Here is a 17,215-nt window from a genome sequence, read left to right as displayed (position 1 = left end):
CAGATATCACAAAATTGCCTGTTTCCACATACAGAGTCTGGACCTACTCAACTGAGATTTGTTCCTATACTTTAACATCTAATCAAAAGCTCAAAAAGCAGGGGCAGAACGCAGTTCTATCACCAAATCTCACTGATGCAATTAAATATTCACCCATCTCCTCAACTCTATCTGAACAGAGCTTGGCCTCTGATCTACTCACTTTTGTATCTGATCTCCCCTTGTTGCAGATCTTCCTGATTCCCTTCTAAGCTGCCTTGAACAATGTGGGAATTAGGGGCACCAACAGATACACACACCCCTGCACGTAAATGTTGAAAATACACATAAAACTTTGGAATCCCCAAAAACTTAACTACTAATAATGGCCTGTTGATAGGAAGCTTTACCAATAACATAGTCGATTAACATGTATTTTGTATATTTGTATAACATGTATATTGTATATACAGTATATTTCATATACTGTATTCTTACAATAAAGTAAACTAGAGAAAAGAAAATGTTACTAAGAAAATCATAAGGAAGAGGAGCACCTGGATGGCTCAGGCGTTAAGCATCTGTCTTCAGCTCAGGCCATGATCCCAGAGTTCTGGATGGACACCTGCATCAGCCTCCCTGCTGGGTGGAAAGCCTGCTCCTCCCTCTCCTACTCTCCCTGCTGTGTTCCCCCTCTCGCTGTGTCTCTCTCCGTTAAATAAATTATTAAATATTTTTTAAAAATCATAAGGAAGAAGAACTACATCTACAGTACTGTACTGTATTTATCAAATAAAATCTGCATAGAAGTAAACCTGTGCCATTCTAACTCAGGCTGTTAAGAGTCATCTATACTCTACTCCTGATCATTGTTATTTGCTAGACTCTCCCAGGTTACATCAGTACATAAATATATATGCCCTAGTACTAACAGTATCACTGCTTTTGTAATACCAAGCTTGAACTAAGAGAAATCACGAATAGCACCAGACATAAACAGGAACCCAAGATTTTGTGTTTTTCTCAAATCAACATGTAAAACCTACATGAGAAACTTGACCTAAAACCTCGGAATTTTTCCATAAACACTAGATCATTCTCCATTATCATCTTAATCAATTCCCATACTTCCCATACAATATCCTCTTACTTGAAGTAATATTCTATCACTTGAAAATAATGTGGGAATCCTCCCCACTTTTATCTTCTTCAAGACTATCCGGGTATCCCTAGAAGCCAGCAATATGACCCAAAATATCACCTGAAAAATAGTTAACCCAAAATAGTTAATAATAACTAATAACTAAAAAATAGTTAACCCAAAAATATCACCTGAAGAACACCAACACTGCCCTGCCTGCCTCTCCAATGCCCACTTTTCTACCAGAGACACAACCATAAAGTGAAAATCTGGTAAAACTGTCAGGGAATCTGGCTGGCTCAGTCGGTATAGCATGTAACTCCTAATCCCGGGCTTTGAAGTTTAAGTTCCACAATGGGTGTTGAAATTACTTTAAAAAATAAAATTAAAAAAAAAAAACTGTCTGAATAATGCATACTATCAGCAAAACTTCAGCAAGCAAACATATCTGCTCAGTTCAGTATCCAGGTCTCCAGTGAGGGATCTGATCAGAGCAGCCTAGTTCAGAAAACCAGTTTACATGCCTGTGTCCTGTCTGCAGATGAAAAAGGGTGGGAATCTGAATTAGGGAGATGGAATTCATAAGACTAAAAATTTGTGCCAAACACAGCAAGGTTCAAAAGGTTCTAGACAATCAGAAACCATGACAAATAACTGGCTTCCTTGCTTCCACACTTGCCCCCACTGTACACTCTATTTTCCACAAAGCAAGAGTGATGCAGTTCAAGTCATGTCATGTCTGTCCTCTGCTCAAAAATGTCAAAATGTTTCCCAACTGTTCTGAGTCCTAACCATGATTTACAGGGCTGAACATGAACTTATAAAGGGCTGCATTCCCCTACTCTACTCCCATAACTGTCTCACCACTCTCCCCTCACTCTATGGGCGATATTAGTCTCATTGTCCCTCTGCCTAGAATATCTTCTCCCAAGCTTCTCCCAAGCAGGAAGAAGCAGGGCTGGACACCACACTTCACTCAGGTATCTACTCAATTTCTTCAGAAGCTGTCTATGGTCACCCTATCTAAAAGCATAGCTCCTGGAACGCCTTGGTGGTTCAGCTGGTTTGGGGTCAGGTCATGATCTCATGGGTCATGGGATCAGGCCCCTGTGTGGGACTCCACACTCAGCAGGGAGCATGCTTGAAGATTTTCTTCCTCTGCCCCTTCACCTACATGTGTGCATATGCTCGCTCTCTCTCTCTCTCTCAAATAAAACAGATAAATATTTTTTGAAAAGTTTCATCTTAACATAAAGTTAACAAGCTGACAATAAAGTTTGTAAGTTTTAATGAGTATAATCAGATAAGTATAAAGACACTCTACATTTCCCCTTGGAGCCTAACTTCACAATGAATGAAAGCTGTTCCATGCTTTAAAAATAACATTTTTTTAGGGGGTCCTAGCTGGCTCGGTTGAAAGAGCTTGCAACTCTTGATCTTGGGCTCATGAGTCCAAGTCCCCCACTGGGTGTAGAGATTAATACTTAAATAAGTAAATTTTCAAAAAATAACATTTTGGAGGGGGCCCTGACTGCTTCAGTCAGTGGAACATGTGGCTCTTGATCTCAGAGTTGTGGGTCTGAGTCCCACACTGGATGTAGTGATTACTTTAAGTAATAAAAAACAAGTAATAATTAAAAAAAACTTTTACAAAATAACATTTTTAAAAATAGGAACACATACTAGTTGAGAAAAAGCAACTTGGTTTTTACAGAGAAAAGTCTAACTCATTCAACCTACCTAATTATATTAGGTATAATTATATGTTAATTAACAGAACATATAAAAATACTCAATGAGCAAAACTAATACACTAATACATAACAAAAATGATAGTTCCATTCCACTTTAAAGGCAATTTAAGGGGCGCGTAGGTGGCACCGTCATTAAGCCTCTGCCTTTGGTTCAGGTCATAATTCCAGGGTCCTGGGATAGAGCCCCACACTGGCTTCCCTACTCAGTGGGAAGCCTGCTTCTCCCTTTCCCACTTCCACTGCTTGTGTTCCCTCTCTTGTTGTCTCCCTGTCAAATAAATAAAATCTTAAAAAAAAGAAAAGTCAATTTAAGTAAAAAGGCTAATTAGAAGCTTTCAAGGCTTTTTTCCAGACATACTGAGAAACTTAGGATTCCCACATAATACACAAAAAATAAAATTTTTTCAATATTCATTAATCTGTTCACTTAACACATAATATAATCGGCACTTAGTAATATCCTAGCCATTGTTTCGGGTGCTGGGAATACAGCAATGGACAAAACAGTTACTGACCTCATGAAGTTTTATTCTCGAGAAGGAAGATTGACAATAAAATAAGTAAATAACTTTAGACGGCTATATAAGTGTATTCTCCGGGTAAGCAAACAAAATGCCAAGGAAAGGGTTGGTCTTCTTATGCGAAGTAATCGTAATGGGAGACCTCACTCACATCTAAGCAAAGACTTAAAAGAGAGCCAAATGCAACAAAGTCTTTCCCTTCTATCTGCAAGGGATACATTCTAAGACCACCAGCAAATGACTGAAACAACAACAGCATCAATCCTAGACATACGGTCTTTCCTATATATACACACCTGTGATAAAGTTCAACTGATAAATTAGGCACCATGAGAGATTAACAACAATAACTAATAGTAAAACAGAACAATTAGAACACTGTAATTAAAGTTATGTGAATGCGGTCTCTATCTCAAAATATCTTACTGTGTGGTAATCACACTTCCTTCTTGTGATGTTAAGAAAGGGTAAAATGCCTAAGTGATGAGATAAAGTGAGGTGAATGACACAGGCATTGTGACACAGAGTTAGGCTAATACTGACCTTCTGACACTAAGTCAGGAGGATCATCTACTTCTAAACTGGGGCTATCTTAGGTAACTGAAACTATGGAAAGTGAAACCATGGTTAAGGCTGGACTACTATACTTACCACTACTGAACTGCATAAAATGGTTATGATGGTAAATTTTGTTATGTGTATTGCACCACTATTTTTTAAAAGTTTTAATTTAAAAGTGAAAAACTAAGAGGACAGATAATACAGGAATCTAGAAGGGAAGTGTTGCATGTAAAAGGACCAGCAAGGACAAAGTCCCTGAGACAGGAACAAGCTTGGCATTTTTTACAGAGCTCTGTGTAGCTGGAGCAGAAACAAACAAGGGGGAGAACTGCAGAGGTACCGTAGGGGACAGAAGCATACAATGAACATCACGTAGGGCCTCACAAGCCACTTAGGACTCTGGCTTTTACATAGAATAGTAAGCCACTGAATGGGTTTTTTTAAATTTATTTATTTTCCTATTGCTTTTTTTGAGGTGCAATTCACGTAACATAAAACTCACTATTTGAAACATTTTCAAGTATACAATTTGCCAGTGGATGGTTTTGACAAAAGGAGTACTTTTGAATAGGATCACATTAACTGCTATGTTGAAAAAGGACTGGGAGAACAAGAGAACAGTTAGCAGGGTTTACAGTAATTAAAGTGAGACGGATGTTGGCTTATGTCAATCAGGGCAGTGGAGGTGGAACTAGTTGACAAGTATTCAAAGTCTACACATACTTTGCAGAAGGAGCTGAAAGGATTTGCTGATGGACTGTATGCAGAGGGTAAGAGAAAGAAGAATAAAAGATAACTCCAAGTTTTTGGCCTGAGCAACTGAAGAACAGAGCTCCCATTCTTGAGATGGGAAAAGACTACAAAAGGCAGGGGGTGAGAAGAATCAGAGGTTTGTTTTTGGACATGTTAAGTTTGAGATGCCCACTAAACATTAACCAAATATATAGCTGGGATACAAGAGGCTGGAAATCAAGGGAGAGGTCTGGTCCAGAGATACAAATAAATGTGGGGGATCATAACTATATTAAGGGTTGTTTAAAGCAACTAATAAGTAAATCCAGGAACAGAAACTACTTCTTCCAAAGGTCTGTTGCAATTTAAATTTACATGTGATTTGTGGCCCATAATACACTTTTTTCTTCCTCTAACTTAAATATTCTATTTACAGGAAATAGATTTGTACAAAAGGAGACACAGCCAACAAATCTGTGAGTAAAAAACAAAACAGTAGGGCGCCTGGGTGGCTCAGTGGGTTAAGCTGCTGCCTTTGGCTCAGGTCATGATCTCAGGGTCCTGGAATCGAGTCCCGCATCGGGCTCTCTGCTCAACAGGGAGCCTGCTTCCCTCTCTCTCTCTGCCTGCCTCTCCATCTACTTGTGATTTCTCTCTGTCAAATAAATAAATAAAATCTTTTAAAAAAAAAAAAAACAGTAATGAAAAAGAACTAATATTCTGTTGTTGCCTCTGAATACAGACCTGGAGTTTGTTGTTGTTGTTGTTTTTTATCACTGATATAATACCCATGAGGGACAAAATGAAAGACAGGAAGGTTAACAAGAAGGACTCAAAGAACAGCAATCTGTTATACCTTTTTATTCCTTCTAATAAGAATAGAATATTAATTTCTCATGTGAAGTCCTTAGCAATGGAGAGACAGATCTGTTATCTCACAATGATGAAAATAAAATACATTTAACCTAAAGTACAAGAAAGATGTTAGTAATCTCACATCAGTGGAAAATGACAGTTTCCACTGAGGAAAATTTCTAGAGAACTGTAGTTTACCTATCTCCAAATAGCTTTTCATTTGAACAATTATTAATTTTTTCCTCTACTTTAATATCTTCTTGAGCCAGGCTCATCATCATTAATATCTTTATCCTAAGACGTCCTCATAACAATGGGATAACCTATAGGTTATTATGTTATTGTGCCATTGTTTCTACATAAAATATTTCCATCCTGCAATATTCTGTCAATGTCTCCTCCTTTCTCTACTATTACTTTATTTTACCCATACATAAAAGCATCCCAACAACATTTTATTTTCTGGTCCTTAGTTGTAGTTGACAGAAATCTAGCCCTCAGGTAGCATGTAATAAATTCACATGGTGCCTAGTACTTAGAAGCTTCATGGGAAATTTGAACATCCCACACTTAAAAAGAGAAGTTATCTTATTAGCTGTGTAAGACAATGTCATTAATCTCATGAGATGCATAATGAAGTCTTTAGTGGTACAACTTACTTTCAACTGGTTCAGAGGAAAAGATACATATAAATAAATACATATTTTTTCACATATTTTTTAAATGAGCAATAAAGCAATCATGGCAATAGATAACCATTAATAGATTTAGATCAAAGGTATACAAATGTTAATTGGACTATATATGCTTCCAACCTCTCAGAAAGAATAGAAGCTTTTAAGATACGAAGTTAGGAAAAAATATATATTGAGTAAATGTCTATGTATACAGTTGGTAAAGGATAACTGGATTGGATCTATTAAATGGAAAAAACACAACTAATTTCAAAACTTATTTAAAAAAAAAGCTGGAGAAGTAAAGGAATACCATAAAATTACCTACTTGCAAGAGTAGTAGAAAAATGACCAGCAAGTTCTAAAAAGCAGAAAAAAACATAAATTGGTCTCCTTGCCACTGGAGAACTCAGAAAGTATCTCCCTTTTTACAGTTTGAGAATAGTATTTTTATTTCCTGTAAGTTTTTTCAAAGTCTGGTGACTTTGGACACTGGTTTTTACTATAGATAATCTACTTTAAAAAAATACTTGGTTCCTCAGGGCACCTGGGTGGCTCAGTGGGTTAAATCCTCTGCCTTTGGCTCAGGTCATGATCACAGGGTCCTGGGATCAAGCCCCACATCGAGCTCTCTGCTCGGCAGGGAGCCTGCTTCCCTTCCTCTCTCTCTGCCTGCTTGTGATCTCTCTCTATCAAATAAAATAAAATATTTAAAAATAAAAACTTAAAAATACTTGCTTCCTGATTACTGCATAAACACATAACTTATATCTCACCATCCAGAGATTTATTGTGTATCCTCAAGCTTTTAAAAAATGAACATACACAAATTTATGACAAAATTGATATAGTATTATGAATAAAATGTCGTATCAGGTTATTTCCTCTCTTTAATTGTAAACATCTTCTAATGTAAAGGAAAAAAAAAAACACTTGATGGACCAAAAGCCAAATGGCTCAAATATTATAAGTATAAAGAGTCTAAACTGATGGCAAAATAATTCAATCTTTGTACAAAGGCAGAATCTAACAATCTCACTATACAATGCCTTTCAAAGCATGAAGTATGTTTCTCAGAGGCACTATGGTGTTTAAGAGCATGAATTCTGGGGCACCTGGGTGGCTCAGTGGGTTAAGCCGCTGCCTTCGGCTCAGGTCATGATCTCGGGGTCCCGGGATCGAGTCCCACATCAGGCTCTCTGCTCATCAGGGAGCCTGCTTCCTCCTCTCTCTCTCTCTGCCTGCCTCTCTGCCTACTTGTGATCTCTGTCTGTCAAATAAATAAATAAAAATCTTTAAAAAAAAAAAAAAAAAAAGAGCATGAATTCTGCAGCCAGACTGATGAGATTAAATCCTGGTTTTCTCAAATAGCTATATGACTTCTCTGACACTGAAGAAGTTATTCTCTCTGATCCTGCTCCCACATTTGTGAAATGAAAATAACAGAACCTATCGTACAGAGATGTTGTAAAGATTGGGATAATACACAAAATGCCCAAAAAACAGTGCCTGGCATATAATAAAAATTCCATGAATGCTAGACATTATGAATATTTTCCATTTTTCATGGGTAGGTAGCATCTTACTTTCTATGGATTCTGCAAACAAAAGCTTCCTTCCCAGCTTCTGAATCCAAAGCCTACAAGCTTCTGTTCCAATCTAAATTAAATATAAGATTAGGACAAAAACAAAGAATAAAAATTTCATTAATAACAAGATGAAAAAATAATCAGAATATACCTTGCTAATGGTAGGTCAATATCATCATCTTTGTGTGGAATAGCAAAAGTACATAACACACTTTCTTTTCCATATCAAAGAAACTTTATTCTACAATTTTAAAAATGGGGCAGAAAAATCAGCAAACATGTTTTGACATTACAGATCTTCCTATTTACAGAAAAACTCAATTACAATAAATGAGAGGATGTGTAAGAAGCTAAGGCTGGCACATTTCCATTCCTCAGAAAAATTACTTGTAATCAAGTTGTTTTCAACAGACTTTTCACTTGTATAATTCTAAAATTAAGTACCAAGAGCATTTTTCCCCAACATAAAAGTGTATTTCCTTCCTGAGAAACTTGAGTCATCAACTTTATCTTAGACATCACACTGTGTTGACCAATGCTTCTTATATTTGATATATACTCACTCTGATCTTGAAGCAGTAAATACCACTAACAAAACTGTTCTCTTGTATGACAAAGGCAGACTTCTAGGAACTATCATGTCCTATATTTCAGCAATATATGTAAGTACCTTTACTGTATTCTTAGAAAAGTTACTTCTGGGGGGCCTAGTTGGCTCATTCAGTTAAGCGTCTACCTTTGGCTCAGGTCATGATCCCAGGGTCCTTGGATCCAGCCTTGCACTGGGCTCCCTGCTCATCCCCCTCCCTCTACCTGCAGCTCTCCCTGCTTGTGCTCTCTGTCAAGTAAATAAATAAAATCTTAAAAAGAAAAGGAAAAGTTACTTCTACAATGTGACTTCAAACTTAAGACACAGTATCAACTTCTTCACTAGAAATGAGTCAGATAATGTTCTACAAGCAAATACCTACACCCAGCAGTTTCAATGGCAGTTCAAGACAATAGGGTATGTCCTACAATTAAAAGCATATTTCAAAACACCCACTTTTTGAGATGAGCTGGTTTCTAAAAATGAGGCTAGCTGGCTCAGAAGTTAAAATAACAGTTAAAATAATTTAAAAATCAGCTCTTTTTTAAATTAGTTAATACTGAATGTATTAAATCTCTAACACTAATGTATGAACTACAACTTAACAAATTCAAAAATGAAACATGTACATATTTAGATTTCTAGGCTCATCTGAAATGCCTTTATACCATTTCAAAAAGTGCAGCCACACGTATAGACAGTAACCCATGTAAGGGACAGCGACTTTCAACCTACCTAAATAAAATACGCGGGCGCGCACACACACACACACAATGGGTTCAGCCACAACTCCCCTGCTGGTGTATGTCTACCACACACCCACATTTCATCCTAAACCCATTCTCATTACTTCACCCTTCTCCCTTATGAAGCCCCAAAGCATCTACCTCTACCTCCTTCCAGGAAATTTAGATGTGCAAATAAAACAATTCTGCCAAAGGTGTTAATGATGATAATAAGAGGAAGGGAGAATAGAGTTATAAAAAAGATATGAAAGCCTTTGAGAACTTATGCATTAATATTTTGAAGAAAATATTTTGTGAAAAGTTGAAACTGAGTAGAACTAATTCTGAAGATAGAATTATAAAGCTGCTGGCTGAGTCTCTCAAAACTACCCCACAGAAACTAAAATCCTACCAATCTATGGCTCTTCTAACGAATAATTGGTTTGTTCTGGTTTTGAAATAATCCTCACTGAGTTCTCAGTCATTCAATTACTATTATAAAATAATTAACAGAATCAGATTTACTTCCCAGCCACAAACTAGAAGATGAAGAATGGGAACTGCTAGAAGGTAAAGGATAGAGCAAATTTTTCAGAGCTGCAGCACAAAGAACACTAGGAGAAAAAGGTTTCAACAGGATAGAAATATGGAAGCTTATGAAACTTGAGTAATCAGTTAAGACAGAAGCTATCAGAAATTTTAAAAAATAAAGAAAGAATGGTAAAAAAGACTCAAATTTCCTCTGGAGCAGGGTTTCTCACTCTCAGCACTACTAACATTTTGGCCAGACAAATCTTTGCTGTGAGGGGCTGTCCTGTGCATTTTAAGATGTTTAGCAGTATCTTCGGCCTCTACCCACTAGACACCAGGAGCATCTCTCCAGGTATGACAACCAAAACTGTCTCTAGACTCTAAATATTTCAGTGTCTGCTCTGCATATACACTTTAACTACACATTAATTTTTTGAAGGATTAAAAAACTGCATAAATACTACCAGGCAATTTGTTATTAATAAGTATTTTTAAAATAATATATTAATATTAATAGTGATTAATTTTAATTAATTATTAATACTAAAATGACAAAATTGTGGAAAGGAATTATGGATTTTCTTAAGCTCTATTTTCTAATGCTTGGTATCAACTTTCTAGCATTTCAATTTCTAGAAATACATTTTATCCATCTATATTTTGAAACTAATAGATTCCAAATGAAAGTAGGCCTGGAAACAACATAATCTTTATAATATCTGTATAACATTTTACAGCCTCCAGCATTTTTACAAACTTATCCCAATTAACTCCTAGAAAAAGAGGTAGCAAAGTAATATCCCATTCAATTCATAAGTATAGGACTCCATCTATATTCTTAAGAAAACTAAATACAAAGTTCAAATATGTGTATTGTATCCCTTACCATCATCCATGCAAGCAAAGATGGATAGAAAATTCTGCCCTGGGGGTGCCTGGGTGGCTCAGTGGGTTAAGACTCTGCCTTCAGCTCAGGTCATAATCTTGGGGTCCTGGGATCGAGCCCCACATCGGGCTCTCTGCTTGGCAGGGAGCCAGCTTCCCCTCTCTCTCTGCCTACTTCTGCCTACTCATGATTTCTCTGTCAAATAAATAAAAATTAAAAAAAAAAAAAAGAAAATTCTGCTCTGAAAATCATATATGTGCATTTGCCAAAGAGCCTAATTCCAACTTAATAACAAATACACACCTGCAAAAATATACTTGTTAACACATCTTTAATTCTAACCTCTCCCAGGCGCCTGGGTGGCTCAGTCACTTAAGCATCTGACTCTTGATCTCAGCTCATGTATTGATCTCCGGGTCATGAGTTTAAGCCCCGCGCGCAGGGCTCCACACTGGATGTGGAACCTACTTTAACCAAAAATAAACAAAACAAAACCCAAAACACTAACCTCTCCCCTCCACTCCAAATTCACCAAACTTCTGCCTCACAACTCTAGAGCAGTTCTTCCCAAATGTGGAGCCACATATTTCTGAAAGACTATGCAAAGTTTTAACTAATCCCTAACAAAAATATTAGATTGCAAGTCGGATAAAATCCCTGACTATGACACACATCCCTAACTAGAACCTACATAGATTCAAAACTTTAAGATGCCTTATTTTCAACTTCAAAGACTTAAGTCCTCTAAGTTTGATGAAAACACATTCTCTCCAATGCAACAAACTCTGAAATCTAAATTCCACACAGTGAGCCTTCAGTAAATTTTATTAGCTTCATGTTAAACTTCTGCCAAGTTTTATCAATTTTTCTTCCATGAGATTTCTTTTCTATCCTTATTTACTTCTATAATTGCTATTCTAATACAGAACTCAAACACACAATTCATCAAGGAACTAATTTATTCCTTACTTGTATCATATTCCAACTCCTCTACATGGACTCCAACCAACATTCCGTAACACTCTACCTTGCAGTTATAATGGTCTAGAATATGAATATTTGGAGTCCTGGCTATCATGGCCATGGAGACTCCATTCCAGGAAAGAAAACCTACAAGCACCTTACTAGACTATTATGCCATCCACTTTTCTCAAAAACCTTTCCCCAACTGGGGAAATAAATCCTCATTTCAACTGCAACTATAATACATAATTGGAACTGTATTTTTACATCTCGGCATTTCTGTCTATGCTGACAAACTCTGTTTTTTTACTTCTCACTCAAGACTATAGCTTCATGACTCCTACTAACCACAGACATACAATAAACCGGTGACTAAACAGCAACGTTCCCGCTGTACACATTCTCACACTGTTTACTTGGAATTATAATAGCTTTAGAATGAATTCACCCAGTATCCAAGGGAATCTACATTCTCTAAGAACAATTCTCAGTATTGCTGTTTCTTGCAACCTAGTTGGACAGGACTCTCTCCACAGTACCAAGGCAAAACCTTCACACTGCTGGATATCAGTATTACTGCCCTCATAGGAATTGAACTGGCAGGATTATTACAGTTTTCCCATTTATTCTTATTAGCACTTTTTTCCCCAGTATAAAGATTAACAGCTTTCTTTTCCCAGTATAAAGATTAACAGATAAACTAGTTAGAATTACCACTACTGAATTTTTATTCACAAAAGTAGGCATTTTAGAGTTGCTTGGAAGAATCACTAATAATCATTAAATAAATCAATTCCTCCAAAACAAAAAACAAAACAAACAATAACAAAAAAAAAAAATACACAAAACCTGAGGCTCCTTACCCAAGCATGTCACACAGAGTTGCCCACGTGCAAATAGACCAAATGCAAATCAATTCCTAGAATTTAGAGCATCTGCCCTATGACTTGGGGCTTAGATTTGAAACCACTGCATTCTTCCTTCCACGGCTTTGTGCATCTACAGTTTCTCTCCCCCAGTTAGTGACCACATAGTCCTCTCCTGGAAACTTGTGTTAGCAGCTATATCCAGTGACTACCTGCCCTGCCCAACAGCTTCTCCACACACACAAATTCCATTTTTGTTACTCCACGTATATATTTTAAATTAGGCCATCCCCAAAATACACCTCCAACTTTGGCAAAAGTTTTCTAACCATTAGAATGTGATACAATTCAAAGACAGACAATTTAACTTTATGCAATCACAAACTCAACCAAATCTGTAACACACAACAGTTACCTTACTACAAACTAACCATAAAACACGGTATCATAGTATCCGGAGCCTCTGTCATCTACCTCTTACCTAACTGCTCCTTTTAAATACTGAGAATATTTTTCATGACTTACAATTTGCATTCCTGCAGAGGATACTACAATTGCACATTTTCAGGTATATTTAATATCAATAATCTAGTATACTAGTTTGGAACCAAAGTACTCATGATTCAGATATAGAAAAGGATCTACCTACAACCAAATGAGTTTGTGTTTTATTTGGCTTGTCTTCCTGGTTATCTATCAGGTTTTTTCTCTCCATTCCACCCTGCCTCATTTTAACTACCAAAATACATTAGTACATTATCCTAAATGTTCAGAAAAGGGAACCTCAACACTAAACTACACAAGCCAAAACATACACATTAAAAATAAACTTTTAGGGGTCCCTGCGTGGCTCAGTCAGTTAAGCAATTGCCTTCAGCTCGGGTCATGATCTTGGGGTCCTGGGATCAATCCCCATTTCCAGCTCCCTGCTCAGCAGGTAGCCAGGTTTCCCTCTGCCCCTTCCACCCCAACCCCACCGCTCCCCTCCTGGCTTGTGCATGCTCGCTCTCAAATAAACAAATACAATTTTTTAAAAAGTGAACACCAACTAATTAGGAAGTGATATTCTCAAGGTTTGCAAGAAAGCCAGAAATTTTAACCAAAAAGCTGGAAATACTATTGAAACTAGATAGACTAAAAAGCACAATCACTAGAATAAATTTAGAATACTCATTTCAATTGTTTCAGGGCAGGGGGGAAAGCCAGAAACTACAAAAGAGGCCAGAACAATAATAGCTGTTCTTTACACTAAACTCCAATCATTTAAGAAAGATTGAAGTCGGGGCACCTGGGTGGCTCAGTGGGTTAAAGCCTCTGCCTTCGGCCAGGTCATGATCCCAGGGTCCTGGGATCGAGCCCCGCATCGGGCTCTCTGCTCAGTGGGCAGCCTGATTCCTCCTCTCTCTCTCTGCCTGCCTCTCTGCCTACTTGTGATCTGTCTGTCAAATAAATAAATAAAAATCTTAAAAAAAAAAAAAAAAGATTGAAGTCAGCCCATTTCAAGAACACAGTAAATGTGTAAGTATATCTTAGAAAAACTTCATCAAAAATTGCCAAAATTTTACAAGTCTGGTCCCAGAGACTTATCTGGGAATCTTCTCCGATCTGAACCTGTCATTCATTTCCCAACAATGTTGGAAAATGTAGCTTATTGTTGAATGCATTATTTCATTTCATTTTATGAATTTCAAAGGCAGGGTTTATGCTCATGACCTGATCTTAAAAGAAAAAGAGCCTAAGTTTTTACTTGCAAGACCCCCAACTGTTTTTTTTCTGTGAGTTTCATCCAAGTAGAAAAAGAAATGGCTTATTTGCTCATTGAGATAAAGTGATTTGGAAAAATGAGAACCATCATTCTTTAAGACCTTCAAATTGTTACTATGAAAAGAGGATTTTTAAAATATTTATTAATCTTATACTAAATAAAAAGAATAGAGTATGCCACAGCTTTTAACAAAGTTTTAAAACTACTGTATAAATAGGGACTCCTGCGGGGCTCAGTTGTTAAGCATCTGCCTTCTGCTCAAATCATGGTACCTGGAGTCCTTGGGATCGAGCCACACATCAGGTTTCCTGCTCAGCAGGAATTCCGCCTGCTTTTCCCTCTCCCATTCCCCATACTTATGTTCCCTCTCTCATTGTCTCTGTCAAATAAATGAATAAAATCTTTTTTAAAAACCACTTAAAAATAAAGAATTAAAAAACATATTAAAAGTTGGGTAAGAGGTCACAGACAAAAAAACATTTTTAAAAGAATCGATCCATCTATGCAGGATGAAGCTGAGGCAGAAACGCAAATAACATACAGGATCCACACAGGTGACAAAAATGAGTGAAGTAGGCCAAGTGTATTGCCAGTAGGAATAACAGTAACTGCACTGACTGGTAAGCACGTGCCCAGTCTAAAGAGGACAGCTATTGCTCTACCACTCTGCTATAGACAATGGGAATGCAGCCCAAGAACCTGGGTTTCCAATCCTTTCAAAAAAAAAAAAAAAGAAAGAAAGAAAGAAAAATCTAAAAGTCTATGAATTTCATTAGGAATTTCCCATTTTTTAGATCTTGTTAACTAGTTGAAACCTAAAGATGCTGTGAATCAAACAAAACACATCTCTAAGGTAGGTTCAGTCCAGAGGCCACCTTTAAGCTAATGTGTGAAAACCGCTTTCAAAAGGTTATGAGGGGGCAACGGGTAAAAAGTTCAGGCCTTGAGGTCAAGCTGGCCTGGGTTTGAATGTCTAATTCACCACTGAGCAGGTGGGCAATGCTAAAGAAATCATTTCTTTAAGCCTATTTCTTCAACTGTAAAATACCACCACTCTCTCAGAAATGCTGAAAAGTGAACTCCTAACAACAGTATCAGAAACAAAATAGACATCATAGAAATGTCCCTTACTCCCCCTCCTTAACCCTGCAAGTCCTTTGAAAAATTTAAGAAATCAGATAATTATTAAATAAACACCCTTGAAGATCATAAATAAGTTATTAAAAAAAAAAAACCATCAGAAAACAGAGGCGCCTTCTATGGCCGTTTCCCTCAACACCTGCTACTCAGAGAGGTTCTTTGTATACAGAAAAGATAGAGTTAACGTAGAGGATGCCTGAATGGGCCTTAAAATGATACAGCTGACTGGATTATCAATCTCCAACTAAAAAGATGAAGAGGCAGAACTCCTTAAAGACAGAGACAAATCTGTCTCATTAAATTCATAGACCCTTATTTGCTGGTAGAAGTGAGAGAAATCGTTTAACCTTAAGCTTTGATACTTTTAATACTTTTGGCCAAACTTCCAGAAAACTTATTTCTAAAGAATGCATGGTACAAAACAAAGGATTTATGCCAAATTTTTAAACATAAAAAACATGCCATACTCTAAACTTCATTTTATTTGTGATTTCATCAAACCAAAGTACTATTGTATTGAATTGACTACTAGAGCTAAAATATCGTTTGTCCTCTCAAGCATATCAATTAATTTTTAAAGAGAAAAGACAACTCTCTAAAATATTCAAAAACACAAATATTTTGAAATTTGAAACACAAATATTTAGAAATTCCAACCAATTTCTATGTATATGTTACAAATAGCTCAGATTCATATTTAAAAATAGTATATATTACAATAAAATTACAAATATCTCCATGTACCCAAAGGCTACAATCTTGATGCTAATTTTAAAATGAATGTTTTACTGTCTTTTTTTAAAAGTTCTGCTTAAATGTATAAGAACTAATGCTTTAATGTTTAATGCAAAATGATACTTTATAAATGACACCAGAGTTCTGAATTTAGATTTTTGTGTGCCAAGAATCTTAACCCAAAAAAGTTATGCTGTTAATTTACTTCTTCTTCAGCCATCAGGCTACACCAATTTATATTCTGATTGTTTCACACTTAAAAACAAAGGTCATTTTATATACTATCACTCCTCAGCAATTTACAGTACTTCATGTGTTTGTCTTACTTTGTACCACCTAACAGAAATCAAGAGTCTAACACCTGACTATAATCACAAATAGTGGTAACAGGCAGAAGTAATGATTTGCTGGAAGTCACATTCTGAACATAAATACAAATGTTATAAAAAGGCCCTTATAAAGGGTCTCGAGCACACAATACTCTTAAAACTAAACATCTTCTAGAAACTCTTAATCTAAAGCGTACATCTAGCAAATGAACACCACAAACTACAACAAAAGTGTACCTACAAAGCATCATTCTCAGACTAAGTAGAACTCAGGACAAAAACATGCTTGGCTCTGCAATCATAAGTTAAAGTGACAAAGAAGAACAGAAACAATACACTACCTAAAATATAAATTATCAAATTAGACTATACTCATCGGAAGCATTCCGGTAAATTTTTCAATTCAATTACCTTAAACATATTTGAGGTTTTTAAGTATACTTTGGGGCACGTAAAAAACTTTACCTGAAATAAAGCACTTGACACAACAACAAAATTATGCAGCTGTCTAGGATCAGAAAAATCGTCTTCAAAACCCGAGTTATCAAGTGATTATCTGCTTAAAGTAAATTTAACTCCAATTTGGGGGGTGGGGGGAGTTGCCACCGTCTGACACTCACTAACTACACTGTACGTCTACTCCACCTGAGAGCTTAGGAAAACTCAAGTTGGGTCACCCAGGGACTTGTCCCTCTAAGAGACCCAAACCAAACAGCGGGTCAAATAACATCCCGAAACGGCTTACCTCTTCCTCCCCACCAAACCCATTCCCCTGGGCAACAGAATGTTTTCACTGAACATAAACACACCCTCCTGAGAGCTCTCTCCATACACTCGGGCAGAGGCAGGGCTCTATAAAGAGCCGAAGCGACTCTTCTCA

At 36.8% G+C, this 17,215-nt stretch overlaps 1 protein-coding gene across 1 annotated transcript in view; it reads right to left on the bottom strand.

Moving 5' to 3' along the window:
* Positions 1-17,215, bottom strand: part of ADAM10 (ADAM metallopeptidase domain 10) — a 133,810-nt gene that overhangs the window by 115,665 nt on the left and 930 nt on the right. The gene's annotated exons all lie outside the window — the stretch shown is intronic.

Source organism: Neovison vison, chromosome 13, assembly GCF_020171115.1.
Source record: "Neovison vison isolate M4711 chromosome 13, ASM_NN_V1, whole genome shotgun sequence".
In the NCBI taxonomy this organism is placed as follows: Eukaryota; Metazoa; Chordata; class Mammalia; order Carnivora; family Mustelidae; genus Neogale; species Neogale vison.
Note: the sequence above shows the minus strand (reverse complement) of the source record. Positions and strands in the feature narration are given on the sequence as shown.